Source organism: Helicoverpa zea, chromosome 3 (genome assembly GCF_022581195.2).
Source record: "Helicoverpa zea isolate HzStark_Cry1AcR chromosome 3, ilHelZeax1.1, whole genome shotgun sequence".
NCBI classification, from domain to species: Eukaryota; Metazoa; Arthropoda; class Insecta; order Lepidoptera; family Noctuidae; genus Helicoverpa; species Helicoverpa zea.
The window spans coordinates 14,234,419-14,257,519 of record NC_061454.1 but is presented as its reverse complement, the minus strand read 5'-3'; the positions used below and the strand labels follow the sequence as shown (position 1 = coordinate 14,257,519).

The following is a 23,101-nucleotide window of genomic DNA, read 5'->3' as shown; positions in this document are numbered from 1 at the left end:
TGAAAAATTTTAGCTCGCATTATTATTTCCGTTATCCACGAGTCGGGCGAGTCTAATACGACTTCAATAACGTTTGTATATCAAAGAAAAAAATCGTCTCTTATTAAAAATATATTTTTAAGCGCCCCACAAAATCCTTGGCTGAACGTGCGTAACAAAACCTGCAAAAATACGGTACGTTTTTACAGCAGGGACATACGTACATGTAGATATGTAGATTTTTTTTAGCTACGCATGTGTCACAGTATAAAAAAATACAGAAAACAAATATTTTTTATATCATTTACGATCTTAACTGACAGGTGCTCAATATAAAAATCAGTATAATTTTCAATGTCCATCGCTTTTTGTCTCTGTGTCAGATATTATAATCTTCAAGAGAATAACTTAGTCATCAAGTTGTAGAAGTTGACAGCTTGCAACAATTTCAGTTTTAATGGCACTATTAGTGACCCAATGGGCAACTATTATGTTGACCCGAAGACTGATCGTGATCCAATTTTACTATGCGGCCAGTAATTTTAGCCAGTGGACACAAATTCTCTCTTTGACAACGCAAGATATTTTTTACATGTCCAGATATTTAATAGTATAGGTAATCTTCTTAATTATTGTCTTTGTATTATGCAACTCACTGTTTTTTTTTTCATGTTACGGCACGAATCAGCTTGCGGGACTGTTTTATTCTACCATTAGGTACTACGAATTCATTGCTCCTAAACAAAATATACAGTTACAAATCCAACAAACATGTTAGTATAAACAGAATATCATTTAAAATTCAGTAGTAACACAAAGTTGTCCTACTGTGTCAGTTTGCGAGTGCACCTGCGTAGATTTTAAACCCTTTGAATTGGCTCCGTACTCCGTGTCCTCCAAGGACTCGCGTGTATAGCTACAAGTTTATTACTAACTATGTTATGTAGATTTAGTTGGAGCCTTTGGGTAAGGTGGGAAAACAAGATTTTTTATGAAAATTCTGTAGATTTTTCTTTGGAAATGACGATTGAAAATTGTTTGGTATTTTGCGAAGATCGCTGGAATAGTGTCTTGGGGTTGATTCATTAGTACAGGTGAAAAAATAACTAAAACCACCTTGCTTAAGTTTTACACAATCCAGTACCTATTTATTTCATTTATTTTCATACGGTCAGTCATTAGCATACTGCCTACAGCACATAATCCTAAAACATATATTTTTCAAAAAATAACAATATTCGTTTTTGAACTCGGATATTTAGTATCACAAAATAGTAAAACAAACAAAATACACGAGTGACTGTTTTAACACCCAACACTCTAAAACTATGTAGATAGTAAAGTTTATGAGAGTGTAGCGGGGCCATAACTAAGAGAATTCCTAAACTAATATGTAGACAAATCTAAAATGGCATCAAACAATTCCGCGCCAAATTGTAGCATTGTGACGTCACACGCTACGGGCTAGAGATGTGAAGCGATTCATGTTTTATTTGACTTGAACTTAATCGAATCAAAGCGATTTAATCAAAGTCATATATAACATTGATCCTGTTGCTCATAAAATAACTGCGTTATACAAATTGTGATAATGAAACCGACTATTAGTGATTGTTTCATAAATGAAGTTTCTTTTAAAATCAACAAGTTGTGAACGAAACAAAAATGGAATAGCCAAGAAATAAAAACATTTCCATAACTCCTTCATAGAACGGGTAGGAAGTTTTTTCCGAACTAACACATACAGGTGTTTATGATGAATCGATTCCTATAAACTTTGATTCCCCGTAAGTAACGGCTACACAACATATTTCTTTCAACATCATAGTTCTCAGATCTACCCCTAAGGGAGACCTTCATAGCAAACTGGGGAAGAACTGACTTGCAAGTTAAATGATTTCGCGGAATTTGTACTCGTTAGGACTAGTAAAAATTACTTGTGAACATAATTATTCTTACAAACAAATTATTCGATTAAAACCAATCGATATCGTTACAAAGACAAGAACTCGTTAACCAACCGATTGTCGCAGACCATCACTTGACCAAAACAAATGAATTGTATGTAAATGAACGGGTGATTAGTGAGCACCGGCGGTGAGCGATCGAATTATACTTAACGAGCTCCGCTGATTGTGGCTATGCGTTTAAAGCCCACCCGGGGCCCGCCTGGGCCCCTGTGGGACCCGCCGCGCCTCACGTGCCCTATTTGTCTCGTTATTTATTTATTAATAGCAATGACGATCGAAGGTGCTTATGTAGAACTGAAGGAAATCCTATATTAATAAACTAGCTTCTGCCCGCGACTTCGTACGCGGATCCTGTCCCTTATGCCAGCGACTACGGGGTCAGCAAAATCAAAGATCTGAATAGTCTGATATTGAATTTTAAGGGCCCGTTGACTTGAAAACAACGGAATACGCATAACCATTAGAAACGTTCCATATATTAAATTTTTGTACTTTAACGGCAAAAGCACAGCAGACTAAACAAAACGCTGAGAACTGAACCGCAATAGACGTGACCATAGGGATAAAAGTAGTGATTCTAATTAGTCCGCATTTAAGTTGTGTGGGGCAAAAATATTACACGTATTATTACCTAAAAAAACATTAAATAGATGACAAAGTCGCGGTGACTTAGTGGAAGTCGTGGTGGTTTAGTGGGTAGAGAACCAATCTCTCAAGTATGAGCGTGCGTCTTTGATTCCAGGTCTGGCAAGTGCCTGCCAATGCAACTTTTCTAAGTTCGTATGTACTTTCTACGTATATTTTGGATACCAATGACCGTTATTTGGAGGGGATGTTAAACTGTAGGTTCCGGCTATCATTGAACATTCTTGGCAGTCGTTATGGGTAGTGAGTCTTACCAAGGGGTGTTGGGTTGAGCGGGTAACCGAGTTATGGAGGTCAGATAGGCAGTCGCTCCTTGTAAAACACTGGTACTCAGTTGCATCGTGACTGGAAGTCGACCCTAACATAATTGGGACAAAGGCTCTTGAGATAATAACGACAATAATAATGAGATATAGGCACCGCAGGACATCTGAGGCTGATGACGGGGAGTAGCGACCCCGCGGGGCTATATATACTGAGTTCTCCAGGGAGAGTATACTGTCCCCCCATCTCCGGCCGGTCGGAGTGAACCATGACGTGGGTAGGTCTCACGCCTCTGGCTTGGCTTGGCCGTCCAGAGTGGAGCAGGATTAGTAGCCCTGCTCGGAGGGTAGGTGCCTCATGGGAAGCACAGGGAGCGCGTAATCTGCGTTTAAAGTCCGCCGAGGTATCCTCACCCTTCAGCCGCTCATGTCCCTGTTGCCCTCTTGTTGCTATTCAGTGACTGGTTCCCGGAGGCCCAGTAAGTGAGGTGGCGAGTCTCCACCTGCCATTTTTACATGTAGCTAATACATTGTCATCCACTAACATCCCATCACAATAGCCCAATTAGTTTTCCTCCATAGTTAGCGATAGTTTAGCACAGAACCGGGGATTGTCTTTTTTTAACGACGTCCACCGGGGATTGTTCTTGAGTTCATTTTTATAGTGTATAAAGGGTATAGTGTATAAAACGTCATACCTCTATATGCTATAGTCTGGCTGGGCCCCTGGAGTTCCACATCAGGTGTTTTAGATCTTCAATTTGTATAAGTCAATAGAAAGTGCTTATCAAATTGAACAACTTTTGCTAAAACGTCATACCTGTATATGGTACAGAGAAGCTGGGCTCTTGGGGTTCCACATCAGGTGTTCCAGATCTTAAAATTTATTATCTCAGCTGAAAATGCTCATCACATGAAACAATTTTTGCCATGGCACCATTTTTGTATCTCTTATAGTTTTGTTGGTCTGTTGGAGTTCTGCATCAGGTCTTCAAGTTTCAAAGATAAATTATAGCCTATATGTTGACCAGGCTTAATACTGATATAACAAAGAAAAAATCATTGAAATCCGTTCAGTAGTTCGGAAGATTAGCGTGTACAAACAAACAGACATACAGACATACAGACATACAGACATACAGACATACAGACAGAATTTTTTTTTTGGATTTGTGCTCCATTACTGTTTCTAAACCCCACCCAATTATTATTTTTTTAATATATTCAATGTACAGACACAGTTTTTTTACAGATTTATTATATGTATAGATTAAGGATGCTACTGTTTACCTTCATCATTTAAACAGCTTTTAACTAAACGGTTACCGAAAAAGTAAAGATTACTATAAAAATTAAAATTGAAATCAAAAGCCACAAAATAAAAGAAATAATGAATAATTTTAATTAAATATTCGAAATTGTAAATAGCAAATAATGGCCTTACAATACAACGTCACCGCGGGCGATAATGGGAGATTACAGATAATATAATAATGCTACAGATTATGTACTGCGCCAGCTAATAATCAAACAGCGCTGATGACGCCGTGACGCTTAATTTATTAATCGATTTATGTATTTACTATACATACTGCGTATGACAGACCCAGGAGTGCATGTAACTTTTAAGAAGTGATGATATTGAGGGACCACGACACTGTGTTTGTTTTGACTGGCATTCATTATCAATATAATAATATGGAGAAATATGGATGGTAAATTTATTTTTCATTAAAATCTTGTTATCTTTTATTCTATAATCCGGTACCTAAAATGTACCTATCAGATACATAAATTACGGCAAACTTTTTTGAAACATTCTTAATTTTAAAATAATAAATAGTACACCTGACTGTAAATTAAGACCAATTCCAGCCCTGTAAACAAAATTTCATGTAGCTAAAGCACTAATTTTAAATCAAGGTGTGGCAGCTGATTAATTAGTATGGTTCTATTTGTCAACGTAATCATTAAAACAAGCCAGCTTTTAAAATATTTAGTATCTATAAAAGGACTTCGCAGTCGGTAGGATTCGAACCTACGCTCCCAGAGGGAATCTGATTTCTAGTCAGACGCCTTAACCGCTCGGCCACGACTGCCACATGGTGATGGTTTAGAAATTATTATCATATTCGTTAATAGAAAGTGAACTAGTTACTTCTATTGGTTCAGTTGGCACGAAGTGAAGGTTATTTAATAATTTGAAACACACAGACATGCATACCGCCTATATTACGCAATGAAACCGATTTAGAAATAAAAATTACATTGAAGAACAAATACATAGACAAGATACCAATGATATGTCTTGTTGACCCAATTTAATATGTATTTTTTAAAACAAAATTTTCTCTGACCTGAAATATGTTGGTAGGTACACCTACCTTCAGTATGTTTATTGCAGTTAATACGACTTTAGAACACCCTGTTGTACGTAATTTCATACCTGCAACTTATTTCTTTGATCTGAGCTTGCAACGTAATACATACTATTACGTTGTTAACTAGCATTTACTCACGAAATCTAGGACATTAATCAACGCTCTACTTTATAGGCAGCTACTCGAACATTCTTCAGTATATTTTGATTGTTTATCAAATAAATTGTTATGAGAATACGATTCTTGCACTAATTGGTTAAGACTGGTTAAGACAATTACCGTTACAAAATCCAACCTTCCAAATACGAATTATAATTAACCAATGACAATCAGAGACCACACGACCACACGTACCTGGTACCTTAACCAAGCAGAAAAGGTGGTAGCAATTATAGAAGCTATAACCGGTCGGTACCCGGGTAGTGCCCGGGCTAGCCATTACCCGGGTAACAAAGATGGCTTCCTCCACAGAAATAATTGAGATCTGCTCAATGCTACGTCGGCGAATCCGGGGTCTGTCTTATGTATACGTGGAAGTACACAGGAAATTGAATGGGAGTTTCGAGAGAATTTTTAATTTTTTTCATCGTGATTTGATAGCATGTAGGTAGTACTGAGAATGAAACATGTACAGACGGCCCAAAATGTAGTCTAAACTTACAATTGAGACCTATAAGAACATCATGAAACGACAAGGTTGATTGTTATCACTCGGTACTATTACCTAGTTCTTATAGAAACCCCTCTGTTTCCGTCGGAGGTAAAAGATGGTAAGTAGATACACCACCTTCTATGGAGTTGATGTATCCTTGTGCGATATCATTCTTGAAGTTTGGACCCAGGTCTCAACTTAATAATGTATCTTAATAAGAATAATATAATTCCTACTTATGTGTAGCTAGAGTTGTACTGCAATTAATCTTGAATTCTAGCAAAGAGCGAGCAAATAACATGTAGCAGCAATGTATGTTCCCTTTCGATAGCGAAGTCAAAGAATTCTCTTTGGCGATTAGAGGCAGAGCGTCGTCGCATTTAGTGCGCGACTCAAAGCATACTTGGCATCCATTTTATTATCTCTTAGTACAACGTTTTCAGTTCAAATATGTCGTTATTTGCAATGTTGTTACTTTCCCATTATTGTGTTCTGTAGAAAGTTCTGGAGAGCCCTTCAGATGCCGAGTAGGTACAATATGATTATCCAGTGTGTACTTTTGTTAGGGAATTCGATGTTACGTCAAGTATTAATACATGTGCCTTTGCCTTCGCTATAATAAAGACGATAATACGGAGGCTCGGAATGAAAAAACATAATAATGTCAGTGGTATTCTATTGAGGAATTCTTATTAGCAAACCTACAGACCTAAGGATGTTGAGTTGGATTCTTGGTAACGAGCTCTGGTTCAAGCCTCATGGCTCTCTGTTACAAAGATGCCGTAATTGGCTTCACATGAGTACACGTTACACATCTGCCTACCCCCAGAGAATACATGACGTGACAAATGTAAAAAAGGCTCTGAATATGGGTAAATAAACTTAATGAAAACCTGTAACAAAAACATTTGTGTGTCCCTGTCCAACAATCTTTTGTACTTATACTAATTGTACGTAGTTACAATATTCTAGAAATCATCACCACAGCATACGCATTACAAATTAGTTCTATTGCGTACTTTGGAACGTTGTAAATGTATCGCATCGTGTCTATATTTACCAAATTATAAACTAACCTCCTTCTCTTGCAAATTGAGCCATTAAAAATTGGTTTACTTTCTAATAGCGAATATGTTCATCATATCTGAATTTTTACCATGTAGCAGTCGTGGCCGAGCGGTTAAGGCGTCTGACTAGAAATCAGATTCCCTCTGGGAGCGTAGGTTCGAATCCTACCGACTGCGTACACCTTTTTTACTCCCGAAATTGTACAGATCATATTCTGGAATATAATAAAAAATCTGCATTTGTTGTTACTACATAAAGCACCGATCAAAAGTGACCTTATGTTTTATGACATTACAAAGGATGAGAAAAGTCAAAAAATATTTTCAAAAAGTCACTAATTAAATTGTGCTTAATGAATTCACACTACATGCTGTAAATATTGAAATAATAACGGTAACCAACGTTCAAAAGCCAATCAACGGGCGGTGACATCAATCGAGAAAATGTAGCTGCAAAACTAATTACCTACAGTCGTTGTAGTTTGGACATGTCCAAATGTACTCTCTATCACATATGGGAAAACATACAGAAAAACCATTTAAACCATAGTAATAGTATAAATCTGAAGAGTCTGTTGTCTGCATCATTCTCGGGAAATACTGATAAAGCCCGAAAGTCACACAACCAGCCCTACCAAGGAGTACTGTCGGTCTATCCGGGCTATCCAGGTAACAGAATTGATGAGGTTAGATAGGCAGTCGCTCCATGTGGCATGGCAATGGCACACTATAGTACTCAGCTGCATTCGCTTAAACTGGAGGCCGACCCCCAACATACACTGTTGTAAAAAGACAAGCAACCTCTTAATAGGTCTTTTTCATCATCAACAGGGTAAAGTTATTCTTCTATCTTCCCCACACAGTGGTCGAAGCGAGTGTCCCGGAGCAAACAGGGCACAATCAGCGTAAAACAAACGTTACCGGCTGGCCGCTGATTGCAACCTCATAAACTGATTTAGGTGGCTCCCTAATATTTCACCAGGCCACTATGTTAGTGTTAATCGTTACCGTGCGCTTTAGCGGTCTGTATGGGAGGTATATGGTAACTCGTGGTCAGGTGTAGTGACTAAATTATCTGGGTATGTTATAGGCAACTCTGGTGTGTTGTTAACGTACCTATAATGTAATAACTAGTTTAGAAATTTCTTTTCATTGTACTTAGATTTTAATAATAATTTAATTACGATGTCTCACATTGTTTCTTCTGATAATTATAGGATATTAGATAAAATATACCCCTAAGAAAGGAAAGCACATAAGTAGGTCAGAGAAAAGATGCTCCTGTACATACCCACTTTAAAAATAAAGGAAGGAATTGATTCCACCCTTTTCAACGCAGTGGCGGATCTAGCGGGTAGGAACTGTGAGTATTCCCACAACTCTAATTATTTGTGAAATCACACCTGTTTCTTATGTTTAATACTCCCTTATATGCTCCTCTATGTACCTACCCTCTACTACCGTATAAAATCCTCTTATGTAGCCCCTTGTGTACTACACCTATGTACTAACTTATGTAAATCCCCTATACATTTTTCTTATATGTATACTCCTTCATATACTCTCCCTATGTGTTCTCCCTAAGTACTCTCTCATGTACCTGAATTTAATATATGTTATGTGTTTTTTTTTTGGCATATCGTAGGGATGTGCCAATCTATTTTAAGGGCTGGATCCGCCCCTGTTTCAAAGTCGGTCAATAAAGAAAGGTGTGACGCACTCTAAACTCGAGTGTAAAGAGTGGTGTTTTATTGTTCCGTGATAATGTAAACCACGAGTGTTAAGAGAGGGTTCATGACAATGGTTCAATTGTTCAGGTTCAACTGATGACGTAGGTGAGCTGATTGTGAGGCTCCAATGTGTGTAAGTATCGCTAACAGTTCCAACAAAACAAAGAAGAAACAAATTCAAATCGACTTGATGAACAATAACAAAAGACAGATCCCAAAATGCCAAATACATTTTCATTAGGACTCCTAAAAATATACTTAGTTCTCTCATATTAGAGACAAAGAAGTTCTTGCTTCTTAACCGTAGTAAGAAGTACTCTTAGTTCTCTAGACCTAGGAGATATTCCAACAAACCATTAACATAATCAGCAGCAATCTTTGAAGAATTACGTAATGCAGAATTTCCTACAGCCCAAAATGATGTTACATGAAATATAAACAAAAACAAACACAAACAATACACCTAAACTAATTAGTCTTAACAAAGCAACAATATGAAGTGCACATTCTCATTGAAATTCTACGTTACTTTCATAGAATAAAATTACCTAAGAAACAGCTTCGCGTTTCCGACTCTCAGACGAAACTTTGTTCCCTACTATATAGAAGCAAGTTTTGATTTATAGGCAGACCAGCACGAATATAAAAGTGCACGAGGAAATGTAGTAGACGCCTTTTAAAATTCTGACGTTTCTCCTTATAGGTAGTTTGGGAAAATTGGTATGTGTATTATCTTCACTATTTATAGGTAACTTTAGATCTTATTTCAACCTACATTTTAACGTACAGGTACAGGTACTACCTATCTATACTTCTGTAACTATATAATAAAGAGGAAACATTTTTTTTGTACCCTAAAGGCACCGAAATAACTGAACTGATTTGAAAAATTATTTCACTGTTGGATGTACCTTACATTGACTATAATATTTTATCCAGGAACGGGCAGCAGCTCTCAAGGGTAGCGGGTGAAACCGCAGAAAAACAGCTACTCATTGAAATAAAAGATAGTTGGTTATTAGATAAATTAAGATTGTATGTTTTCATAATCTTTATCATCATCATCATCCTCATCATCTCAGCCATAGGACGTCCACTGCTGAACATAGGCCTTCCCCTTTGATCTCCACAGATACCTGTTGGAAGATAATCTTTATGATTTAGCTCTATTAATTATATAAATTAATTGCGTATTCTAACACAAAGAAGATGAACTGACAGTACTTATAGACTAAATTTAAATTGTAGGATTTATTTACACAACTTCTATAGCACTCTAACTAAATACGAGTGAAAATATTATTATTAAAATTAATATTTCTACTAATAACCATTTTAAATCTGTTACATAAATGATACGAAACAAAATAAATTACAATGATAACATTAATCTTAATAATCCTTTCAAATACCCATCACATATTTAATTGATTAATTGACACCTGAAATAAATACACGATAATAATTTTAACGTTGAATTGATAATTTTACACGAGTATCTAAATACAAAAATAGTCTGGATTTTGTAATAATCCATTGACGCTATTCATAGAGATGATGGAATTTAAAATAAACAGTAAATTCATAGTCCTTCACACAATGATAGATTTGAAGCTTTTATTAGCTGAAACTCAAATATACGCAATTTAATATTACAGAACTCAAACACATTGTCAATGAATAATAGTGTCTATTTGAAATTCAATAGGTATATACCTAAAAACATTATATCATTGGACATGGAAATAATTTTTTGTCATCAGAACACTGTTCTGCATGTATCATTACATAATGCTGAAGGATCCTATAAACCTACAAATATTTGTCAGTATGTAGTTTGATATATTACCATCTAGCGATTTAATCTTGTACGAGTGTGATAAACTGTACTTAAAAAGTCTTCGGTTCGGATATACCTACATATCTACAAATCATTGCGCCTTTCACCGACGCGTGCGCTTACAAACAAGTTTAATTTAAAAAAAAGTGAAAGTCTCTACACGTGTACATCTAAGCGTATAATTTGTAAAGTCGTCATCGAGCAGTCGTGGCCGAGCGGTTAAGGCGTCTGACTAGAAATCAGATTCCCTCTGGGAGCGTAGGTTCGAATCCTACCGACTGCGAACTCTTTTGGGTGTGAAAACTTTATCTTTAGTTTGACCTATTTTACGAAAATCGTGTTTCAGCGCTTCGTGAGAAAATAAATCTGTGTATTGTGTTTTGCAGTCTCTTGAGTGACTTCTATTTAATTTAGACCATTTTACTCAGTCTGGAACACGAGGAACTGGTAGCTAAGTAACAGCATGTAACAGACCGCTTACCGCGGTCGATCTCTGGATGGGTGTGTTTCATAATTAAATCTGGACCCGGCAGTCATCTGCATAGTCTTGGGCATTCGTTACGGATAGCCAAAGCAAGAAAATCAGACAATCAATCTTAACAACGGGTAAGTATTGAGTTGCCCGGGAACCAGGGTTGAGGATGTCTGATAAACAGTTACTTAATGCATTCGGTTAGAACTAGAAACTGACCTTTGTGTATGCATTCACCCAGTTTTTATCTCAGCTCATCCAACTTCTGTCTGCTGCCTAATACAGATAGGTATGTATTTAAAAAAAATTATGCACTAAAATTCTCAATGATACAATTAATATTTTACCATAATGTATGTGCTCTACAAGCCTTTCACTTTTCAACTGGCAAAATTAGCTGTCCGAATATAAAACATCACCATGTAGCAGTCGTGGCCGAGCGGTTAAGGCGTCTGACTAGAAATCAGATTCCCTCTGGGAGCGTAGGTTCGAATCCTACCGACTGCGAACATCTTTTTATAGTATCCCAGAATGTAAACAAAGAATAAACGCATAAATTGGTTTAACAAATTGTAAAAACGTGTAAAAAATTGGACCAAAAGTCAAGAGTTGCGAGAAAGTTTCATAAGATTTTTTTAAGTTTGTTATTTTTGTGTATTTCCGTGTTTACATCACTTCAAAACACGACTATTAAAGTTGTGTCCTCAGATATCCATACAAAGATATTACACAGGTATGTGTGTGTCAGCAAAAAACGTATATTCCAGGTGAAAATAGTGCGCCATGGCACAAATGGTGATAAGTTAGGGTAGGCATCTCTTACGAGCCCATTACTTCACCCTCATTTGACTCATACAATATGCAGGACTGGCTGGATTCGGTATACCTATGTACTGTGTAATATAGACATGTTTGAAACTGTTTTGATAAAATATGAGATCAACAGTTAGTAAAACAAAAAACCTCGTATCAATAATAAGTTTATTTATCACACTACAAAGAAAGGTTACATGTCTTTAAGCGTCTTATGTGCCTAAGTTTTGAACAAAGATATAAATAATCTTCGAAACCATTCGTTATATTTTCATACAAACAACATTAGCAGAAACGAGCTGAGATCAAAACACTTGGAACTATAAATAATGTAGGTAAACTGAATCGTATTTTGAGGAAAGTTTCAGGCACGCACGTAATGCCAGGCGATACGTGATCTAGGGAACGTTTCGTCCAGAAATAGAAATACTTGGGTTCGTACATTTTTCGTGTTTTTCTACAACCCTGGGCTTTAATTTTCTATATGTCGGAGATAGTCAATAGTACGGTCACTGAACGAGACGCAAGCGTGCCCTCTGGTGGCGTTTCCGGTGAATCAACAATTTGGCGCGCTTGGCAGTCGTGTTGGTCAGCGTGACGTCCGCGGAGCTCACTCTCGGTTGAGTCTTGGTCGAGGCTTCGTTGAATCTTCGTGGAGTCGTTGCGTGACGTCTTTACGCCTTCGTTACGTGTAGTGTACATAGTGTTATTGCCTAGCGTTGTAGTACCGTTGTAGATCCAAAGTGTAAAGGTTATTGTAATGGTTCTTCTAACCTAACAGACAGACATGTGTTACTGGGGAGTTTGTTCCGCCACTTCTTCTCCCCAGCCAAAACACATAGGAAGTGGCGAAGGGCGGGCGTTTTGGATCCTGTCTTTTGTTCTGACCAATTTGAATAAACGTTTGACTTTGAGTTCTTTTTGAGTTATCTCTTTGCTCGATTATCCTACCTGATGTCGGACGATAGTGCCATCCATCTTGATGATGTTCGCGCTCCGACATATACTAATTTTCAAAATGCAGACATACTCTTTTGATCAATCTTTGATCAATGATAGATTGGCATCGAACAAATTCGCGACAGTTAAAGTCTTTGTTTTACAATAATCTTTCTGCAGTGGTTTCATCTGTTTCCAAAGCTATATTATTTTTGGCAAATTTCATCAAAATCAAAATAGTTTTTACATAAAAGAGGAACAAACATACATACTTTCACGGTTACAATGTGAACAGAATAGGATAAAAAGTAGTAGTCTTTTGAGTAGTCTATCGCTATCAGTTAAACATTCTTAAAACTAAACTATAATTTAGAAGTAAAACTGAACAACAGCGCAAATAGTGTTCTTTGTTCGGCTAGTAGTAACCGGATTAGTCAATTAGCCGGTCAAGCCGGGCGTCCGGCATCCGGGCCGTCCGACCGCCGCACAGCACTACATCCGGGATCCGGACTACACTTGATTCACAACTACAGAACGGATACGAAGAACGGTTTGTACTTGATTGTGAAAATGAAAAATAAACTAAGATACAAGCTTTATCTCTCAGATGCTCAGTGATTTGAAATTTTTAATCAAGCTCGCCGATCAAACTATTAATTTTCTTTGTAGCTCAAATTATTCTTTTATATAAAAATACTCGTAGGAATAAGTTTCCGTAAAATGTTCATTTTCAGCCCTGTCAAAAATTACAAGCTGAGAATATTTCCCTCACATTCTCAATTATCTTGACCACAAAAAAAAGACATTTTTTAAAACAAAAAATCACAACAAATTATCCATCATTACAGTTTACATCTGTCGGTTAAAATTATAATAATCTGTAGAATGTTTGCGGAGTGTAAGGCGCCCGTAAATAAGCCAAATAGGCCGTTTTCGAGTAGTATCAGGTTTAGTTGTGGCCACGAAAATAGATGGCTGTGTGTTCAGGGTTGGTTTGACTAATTTTGGTATGTGATTGTTTTTGGTTTCTCTTAAAATTACAAAGTAGTAGTATGATTTAATTAAAATTGAGTATTTGTCTACAGTATTGCGAAAATCAATTAAATAATGGAGTAAATTGAAGCTTCATTTTCTCGCCATTAAAATACAGGTCGATTTAAAGCAAACCACAGTTTGACATTTACCTTTTATTTACACACATTTTATTCACATTAATTTTTGAGGCATTCATTTTCAATTTCCTTTACAAAAATGTACGCTTTTACAAATCTTTTAGCGTCCTTTATTTAGAATTCGTATTTATTATTATTGTTTTAGTTCCGCGTCCACTCCCGAGATTTAGCTTACTGCGACACAGTGGGCACACTGGCCACTTGTGGGCAGTGGACAGTGGGCATGATATAGGAGAGGACATAGAAATATGATCAGATTAATAGCAATCTGATTATGTAGAAGTGATGATATAGCAATTTATTATTCATCGTACTTAATGTACTTATGCAGAAAATTGTTTGACGTCAAATGTTTGTAGTCATTAAGTGTTTTACTTATTTTTCCCACAAGTAATTCGATGATTATTACTAGAATATAAACCAGTATAAAGAATAAAGTACATAATACTATTCCTGGTAATTATTTTACGAAACCAAAATTAATAGGCGTTGAGAAAAACACAGTAAATTGTCAAAATAAATAGTGACGTAAAAATCTATTAAAACACCAAACACACATGTTAAAGTAATCGTGAAAACGGGAGAAAAACAGCGTGTGACGATTTCCGGCCCATCGGCCGTGTGCGGCCTGAATACAGCCTACCGGAAGTACGTAAGCGGTGGGTACACCGACTTCCGGTGGCGCGACAATCCCTAGCTTTCGGTGAAATAACTTTGACGTTGACGTGGCAAAAACGAGGCATTTGCGGACGTTGTGTTTGTGAGCCTCGGTTCGCTTGTTATTAACTAACTCTGCTAGATAAGTATATAGATAAGTAGCTATATTATTTTGGTGTTCCGACTGAGATTGTTTTCGTCACAATTCTGATGGGAAACAGAAAGAAAATGTTTCTTTTGTTTTTGGTTTGTTTACGGTAAATAAGCTTGCGTGCTTACATGTGTTAGTTAGATAGTCCAAACTAGTTGTGCCTAGGGTAAACTTGTTTGTCCCTATTGCATTTTGCCGACAACTTACACACTTTTGTGTCCTTTTTTACAAGTTCTTCGTAATCATTATTTCAGTATGAACATAGCACCAACAGATTCTCATCAAAGTTTGTATTGACAAGTAACTGCCCGAGTTTCAAATGACTTGTGATTGAGCTCAACCAACATTATAATAATTAATGCACTACACACAACATTACCAACCACACACTAAAACAAGCACAAACTGACACCCGAAACTAAATAAATCTCAGCTACATATGTTTATTCCATGGGGGTCATCAGTCCCTCAAACTAATCCTTTGTCGGGCGATCCCATCAACCGGGCCCGCCATAAAATTTACGTACATACTACATACGTTACACACGGACAGAAGTTGTGACTACTGTGTCACGTAGATTGAGGAAGCTGCAGATGTGGGAATGTGGTGTAATTAATAAATGCAAAATATAAATACGAGGCTAGATTAAGAACCTCCTTCTTATTTGAAGTCGGTTAAAAATGTTGAGTATCGTTATGGCGATCCTTTGGATTCACATATAAAAGTGGCACACTCAACATACAGTTGAAGAAGATAGTTCTCTTATCTTCTTCAACTATATGTTGAATGTTTCAGTAAGATAAACATGAAAACATATGTAGTTATTAGATTTCGGTTATCACACACAGGTACGACCAGATGACACCAGTGCGTAGCGCTCGGTTTTGAAGGTTAAATTGCCATAGATTATTACGTAAGTATTAGTTCGAAAATACTGCAGTCGATGTGTAATTTTTAGTAACTCGTTTCTAGGTATTAATTTGATTTCATAGTTCAACACATGAAATCTCAGACTACTGGTTAAACAGTAGATACATTTGGCTTGTCAGGGTAACATTGCTGTCGCCTGTCACGGCCTCTCAGTTGATATTTGTGAATTCTGACAGGCTGTCTGACTATACAACATCGGCAGCCACGCTAATTGGATTGCTTTCATGCGAAATACCTGAATTTCAGACATTATTTGGTTAACTACAAAATGCTGGCCGTTTTCCTTAAATAAATAAATATTTTTAACATATATTTTGATGGCGGAAATGTAGTCCATATTTTACATCAGATATTGTGTGAAGTGCATTTTTAAAGCAATTTTTACCTTTTGGAATGCCAGTATTTTGAGCCTAAAATGAACTTTTCCATTTATTTGTGAGAAAGTTAATTCCAGTAAAACTTTATGCAAAAATAAAAATCCAGGCAAAAAAAAATTCAGTTATCATATTTATCTTATGGACATCAGCCAATTTTATATTATTCCACTTTTGGACACGCTCAGTACCAGATTTCCCAAGTCAACGCATTTCACCTCTGTTTGCAGCTTATCGCAGGTGGTCCTTCCATATTGACACAAGGCATTGTAAGTAAAAAACAAATGTCCACTCCAATTCATTGCACAATTTATCTCATCTGAGACAGAAAAGCCAGCAGCTGTAATACAAAACACAATTACAATAAAAGGTTTGAATGCAGTTTGAAGCCGAAAGTTTCGCACTCCAACAGATATTGTATTCGTTAGCAACAAACAAGTGTCATTAGAGCGGCGACACTAATTGCGATTGCAAGTTGTGTGTAGTCCATGGTTTATGGCGGATCAGCTGCCTGGAAACTAATCTTGGAATGGACGGCACTGCAGTGCGCATTGGAAGGGTTTACTGCAGAAATACTACTCCTCATACATAAGACTGAGAATATTTTACATAGAAAATATCACGGGAGAGCATTTTACAAGAAGAAGGAAAAGATAACTCAATGTAATAATGTCACACACTAGCTTTAATTAGAGTATGACGTGTAGGAAACATATAATTACATTTATTTATATGTGGTACATAAGTATACTGAATACTGGAGACCTTAAACTCTGTTCATAGATTACACCATGGCTATGGCTATGGCATACGGCTTTCTTTCTACATATATTCCACATCTCACATAAAAAATGTTAAAACCTAAACTTCTGCATGAAACTTACAATTGTGATTATTTTATTATACCGCTCCGTTATTTGATTTAGAGGTAGATTTTTATAAAATTACATCACATAACATTACGTCATATCGTGTTTTCTCCCGAAGGATTAGGAATTTAATAGTTTTCTGCAGTAATCTCTAATCTAAGTCAAATATAGACTAGATACAAATGTAGGTTTAGGACTTTTAGTTCTGTAAACTTATAAAGATTGTATCATGTCTCATTACTTCAAAAATGGAACATAAAGATATAGCATCGCTATTGGAATCAAACAGTAAATTATTTTATAATTATTACATTTAAGTTTACTTCCTGTGTAATCTTATATCCTCAAAACCGTCACCATTATACGCACATACAATATTACATGTACACTCTTTATACCAAATAATGATGTCGATATGAAAGTATCTTTGTTTACAGGCGCAGCTTCCAACAAACTTAATTACATACTGTGTCATAACTCAATATAAAGCGCGCCGCTCACAGCGCAAGTTTTAAATTCGTTACTGCTAGATCAATGATCAGTGTGCGTTGTACCTTGAATTTATTAAAATTTAACATTATTCATCTTATGTAGCGCAATAATGTGATTTAAATTTATTTTTGTTTTACGGAAAGGGTGATAAAATAAGAGAGTGCTGCATTATAGCGGAAATTTTTTCAGTAAAAAATACCAAATATCCAAAATATAAAAGCTTTTTTGCTGCACTTTCGATATTCTATAATAACAATTTTAGGGTCAACTTTCAGTATTTCAGCTGAATATCGTTTACGTAGAATGACTGTCTATCTATAGTACTTAGTTTATTGAAATTGATTTTTTTTTAAACTTGATATATTCTTCTAGTCATGAACTCCAGACAAAATGGTCGTGTTCAAGTTAATATATTTTTGTAAAAGACCCAGTTTATATCAAAAAGTGCATATGGCAGTCGTGGCCGAGCGGTTAAGGCGTCTGACTAGAAATCAGATTCCCTCTGGGAGCGTAGGTTCGAATCCTACCGACTGCGAAACTCTTTTATAGACTGAAACAGAATTGGTTGTAAATATGCATCATAAACATCCGTTTTCTCGCTCATTTTGACATAATATCGCAGTCTTATTTGAACGCCAGCAAAAGCCGAATTATTAAAACTTGGCAATAAGTATTTATGTTTCAATACCACAAACAATTAACTGCAGGTCTACATTTTAATTATAAAACCAGTTCTCATTATGAATTAATAAATAATTATAAATATGAAAGTATCTGAAATTCCGACATGTTCCACGTTTTCAATTATATATCACTTCAAAACTCAACGGTAACCACAGATTTCCAAAAATACACCAAAAAATACCAAATTAAAAAAATATTTTTATATGTTATAATCAGATGTACAAAGATTATTTTTGTAACTGGAAAGTGTCATTAAACAAAGAGAATTCCCCTTAACCCCAATATTTAAGAAGTGGCCATTTAATGGGTGGATTGCCATAAAACCGTGGGATATTAAACAAAGGGACTAATTTGACATTAGCGTGACGGACTCGTGTCAAAGAGAAGGGTTTATATTAAAAATACCTCAAATGCCATGGGGTAGCTGTCGATTTAATTTTTATCGGAGTCGCGTTTGTTTTCAGATGTAAAAAGTTTTTGTTTGATTTGTTTAAATTCAAATAATATATCAAAATCGATTGTTTGTTAACCCTTAACAACCCACAAGTGTCTTGCGGACACATTTTTGCGTTTATGTTTTCATAAAAACGAAAATATTTCTTTTTATGAATCGGCCTTTTATCTAATTTATCACCAATGTTTTACGAATCTAAATGTGCAATGAAAATATTTGTAATATGAATAGTTTATTATTTTTGGTTAATAAACGAAAATAGCACTTCATCAACCCATAAGTGTCCAACAGACACAGTAACATTTTGTTTGATTCGAGTGTGAAGGTAGATTGTTTTTTTATTTACATTTACTTATGTAATCTTATGGTGTCGGGCGCCATGCAAAATGTGGCGGGGTCAAATCGGGAAACTACTCAATCATCTGAACCTGCAGCGCAAAGGAAGAAGTGTTGTTATATTTGCCCTACGAAATTATCAAGGGCTTCTAAACAGTGTTGTGATAAATGCAATCGCAATGTCAGCTCTGAAAATTCTGAAAAAAATAATTATTTGTAATATCTGTAAATGAATAAGTGTAAAAAAATATTACTGAAATACATTATACTGTCTTTTTGATTCAAAATAACTTTTTTTGCTTTGTCATACCTTACCTACATTTAGAATGTGTCTGTTGGACACTACTGGTCAGTTACGTCACAAAAGCATTCTGGATAGTTAAGGGTTAATATCTAAGTGATCGCCAGTCATATTTTACAAAACCAATAATTTATATACTATGTAACGCGACTACCCTGCATGACCTAGTTCCTAAGTCTAAACAAAACAGCATATTAATAAAACAATAGAATTACGATGTTATGAAACAGTACCTATCTTTACAAACATTGTTATATTGTGTAAGAGAACCAAAACTACACTGTTTCGAACCTACTACGCTAAGCAGACCCCAAAAGCAGAACCTGTAACGAGTTCAGTTTTTAAAAGTTCTTTGTCATTTTATTACTTTAACTTATTAAACCCACTGTTTTGTGTGACACTCTATTGTGACCTTTTAAGACAATATATCCCACCTTGGATATTTCGTACTAAAAAAAAGAGTATTTATATACGAATTGACACCATAAAGATACTTAAACATGGGTATTCTTAAAGCCAAATGATCGAAATAAAGTTCTTGAAAGCATACTAACATAAGTGCTTATAAAACTTCATAACGAACATGCGGGAAGTGTTAAGAAAACTATGTATATAATTTATTCACACTGAAATATACTTCTGGAAGGTTTTACAACACGAAACAATTTCATCATTACATTCTATTACGTTGCCGCCATCGTTAGTTATTCACCATTAAAGTAAAACTTGAACAAAGGCAATCCTACTTAAGAAATGCTACTTAACTAATTTTAAAATTGTTTGAAAACTTTAACAATTAATGCAAAAAGCACAAAAGTTTCGCAGCCGGTAGGATTCGAACCTACGCTCCCACTGGGAATCTGATTTCGAGTCAGACGCCTTAACCACTCGGCCACGACTGCTTGTTGCAACATGTCCGAAAATAGCCGTTACAACCAATAACTTGGAAGTGCATTATGCATTTTTCTGCTTAAATAATAGCAATTTTTTTACCCTATGATTATGAAAGTGCTATAGCACTTAGGAGCAAATTGTATCAAAGCTTTTATGAAAATTGCGAATCAAAGTTATTAAGTTTGCATTTTTGCAAAAATAACTTAATTCACCCGCTTTAACAAAAACAAAATGTGAAAATTCTATCAATTTAATTAGCGATGTCAATAGGAAACCTGCAGCATATTTGTAAGCTTCCAAATTGCTAATTAGTTTCTAGCGAGAAAATTAATGCCTCATAATTTCAGGCTACCCAGTACAGAGGTCTGTTAATCAAAGTACTAGGGATCCTATACAAACTACGTCTGACGGCCTTTCATGCAAAATGTTGATGTATAGACAGACAGGCCGACGTCCCTACTCGTATTTACAGCTAACACAGTTAACTAAGGGGAATATTGAGTTTTCCGTTTATTGACTAACTAGTATGACGTACGCGTAATTTGAAAAAGCAAAATTTGCAGTAAAACGTAAATAAATAACTTTAGCATAAAACAATTTCTCTGGTAATTCACGGTTCAATAAAAGCATGTCATTAAATATTTAATCGCCCACTTATTTTCAATCTGAGTTGTATAAACTGTTTTTCGTTCGTACATATTTAATAGATACCTGTGTCTCTTCATAACTGTAATTAATATTTATTTATGCGTTAATAACCACTGCAAATACGTATTATTAAGTAAAGTAAAACTAAATAAAATGCTGCTTTATTCAGTAGGGGGTGTTCACTTTAGGAAAAATAAGTACTTAACAGTAAAATGCTGAAGCTGCCCAGTTCAAAAAGCAAGTGGTATAAATCCGGGCATTAGCATAGAGATCGATGGGGGATTTGCCCCGGCCCGACAGTCCGGGGACTCGCCATCCCCACCCCATCTCGCAGTGGTCCATCCGTTAGTAAAGTCTAAGTTTTGGAGATAAACCAGTTTCCAAATAGAAACTTGGATTTATTAACCTGTTCGTTCTGTTGGAATTTTGGAACTTTGTTTAGTTTTTTATTCGGATTTTGGCTAGATAAAACAATTTCTGGCATGTTTATTTTAGCGGCGTTTTTAAAATTGAAAACATGTTTAGCAAAAAATAATAGGATACAATTGTAAGTATTGAAAAATAAATATAGCAACGAAATTGTATTCTTTTTTTTTTAATGAACTAATGAAAAAACTACTGTCATGTTTCAAAATCTTGTGACAAAAATAATCAAAATTCGCGTTATTTTATTTAATAAGGTCGTCCCTAATTTCCCCACTCGCAATAGTTTCGTTTCAAGAATACAACAGTAACATGAATTTCTTAAGAGCGGCAACTAAATACGTTTTCTTAGTACGCCAGCGCATAATTTTTGTTGGAAACGAGTTGCGACCACGGAATAATGAACAAATGGAGTACTAGCACTGAGTAGTTGGTAAAAAATTGCCATCCTTTACAGAGAACCCTCAACTCATCCTCATCCTCCAACCCTTTTTCCCAACTATGTTGGGGTCGGCTTCCAGTCTAACCGGATCTACCAGTGCTCTACAAGAAGCGACTGCCTATCTGACCTCCTCAACCCAGTTACCCGGGCAACTCGATTCCCCTTGGTTAGACTGGCTACAGAGAACCCTCAACTGTTGACTGAATTTTAATATCTTATAGGTACTTATACTTTTGTAAACAAAGCAGCTCATTAACTAAACTAAAATAGTCACATAATAAACAAACAACAAATGGCAGTCGATTTCATTAGGATACCACCACAATGAGTCATGTTGGTATTCCATACTATGCAACTCACGCATGTTAACACTCCATTGTAACTTCTCTGTGGCAAGCACCTCCAACAAAACGTTAGTTACCCCTAAATGAGCGTTATTGCAGCCATTTGGACAGGGGTAGCCCTAATTTAGGGGTGTATTTCAAAATTAAAAAGCTGGGCTAGATTTAATTGTATGTTTGTTTGTAAGTTCCGTACAAATATCAGAATATATTTGCGAGTAAACGCCTTTATTTTTTTAAGTGAATTTTTTGAATCAAAAGATTCAACGATAATTTTTGTTTGTATATCATGGATACCTACTATTTGCATAAAGTTACAACCTACTACTACCTTTTTATTTTTGCAAAACCTAATTTTATCTGCCTTGAAACCGGGGAGTTAACATATAGAATAAGAATATGAAAACCGATTTTCAACCTTTTCCACCGATCGCCAAAAAAAGGAATATTTTAATATAACAAAAGAGATTCCTAAGCCTTCCAAAAACGCTGTTATCTCACATTTCATCGCGTTCTTTATCTCGGAGCCGTGACGTCACCGGCGCTTATTACCCGCCCGATCGTAGGGACCTCTGCGAATTCCCTAATATTCGCAAATTGTTCTAAAATATCGCGCAAAAGATATATGAAGTTGGGAAATGAAAAGGAATTATAAAAAAGTAACGTAATTAGTTTAAAAGCTGTAATGTTTATAAATAGCTTAGATTATTTATTGAGCAGAAATTATTATCAAACTAAACAAACTAAAACAATGTGTCCTAAGAGTACGTTCACATGTCGTGGCGTTCACATGTTCGCAAAAATTCTATTGCGAGCATATAATGAGTTTGCGGACTAATTATTGTGATTACAAAGGGTTCTAGTTGGACCGGTCTAACTAAATCAACTTTGAGCTCGCGTGCAAGCAATGTAGAAATAAGCTTACGTCTAAGTGATTGGCACTAGTGCTATATTTTAAACTTCAATCAGTAAATGAGACATGTAAAGCAAAAGCTAGAATTTTCTTTGTAGATAGCCTTTCATGCATGCATCAAATAAACTCATTAGTTTCCACCGCGGTATCAAGACCTGAAATGCGCTCCACCAGCACGCCAAAATCACAAATTAGCCGTACACATTTACAATTAGTTGCGAGCGAGGTAAATGCACATCGCCTCGCTTGGCATCGCGTGAGGTGCGCC

The 23,101-nt window shown here is 35.9% G+C and overlaps 6 non-coding genes across 6 annotated transcripts; 4 read left to right on the top strand and 2 right to left on the bottom strand.

Moving 5' to 3' along the window:
• Nucleotides 1-4,874: 4,874 nt before the first annotated feature.
• Trnas-aga lies at nt 4,875-4,956 on the bottom strand. The gene has a single exon. It is a non-coding gene; the product is annotated as a tRNA-Ser (tRNA).
• A 2,096-nt stretch (nt 4,957-7,052) lies between these two features.
• Nucleotides 7,053-7,134, top strand: Trnas-aga. Its single transcript has one exon. It is a non-coding gene; the product is annotated as a tRNA-Ser (tRNA).
• Nucleotides 7,135-10,728: 3,594 nt separating this feature from the next.
• On the top strand, nt 10,729-10,810 carry Trnas-aga. The gene has a single exon. It is a non-coding gene; the product is annotated as a tRNA-Ser (tRNA).
• Nucleotides 10,811-11,424: 614 nt separating this feature from the next.
• Nucleotides 11,425-11,506, top strand: Trnas-aga. The gene has a single exon. It is a non-coding gene; the product is annotated as a tRNA-Ser (tRNA).
• A 6,344-nt stretch (nt 11,507-17,850) lies between these two features.
• Nucleotides 17,851-17,932, top strand: Trnas-aga. The gene has a single exon. It is a non-coding gene; the product is annotated as a tRNA-Ser (tRNA).
• Nucleotides 17,933-19,992: 2,060 nt separating this feature from the next.
• On the bottom strand, nt 19,993-20,074 carry Trnas-cga. Its single transcript has one exon. It is a non-coding gene; the product is annotated as a tRNA-Ser (tRNA).
• Nucleotides 20,075-23,101: the final 3,027 nt, after the last annotated feature.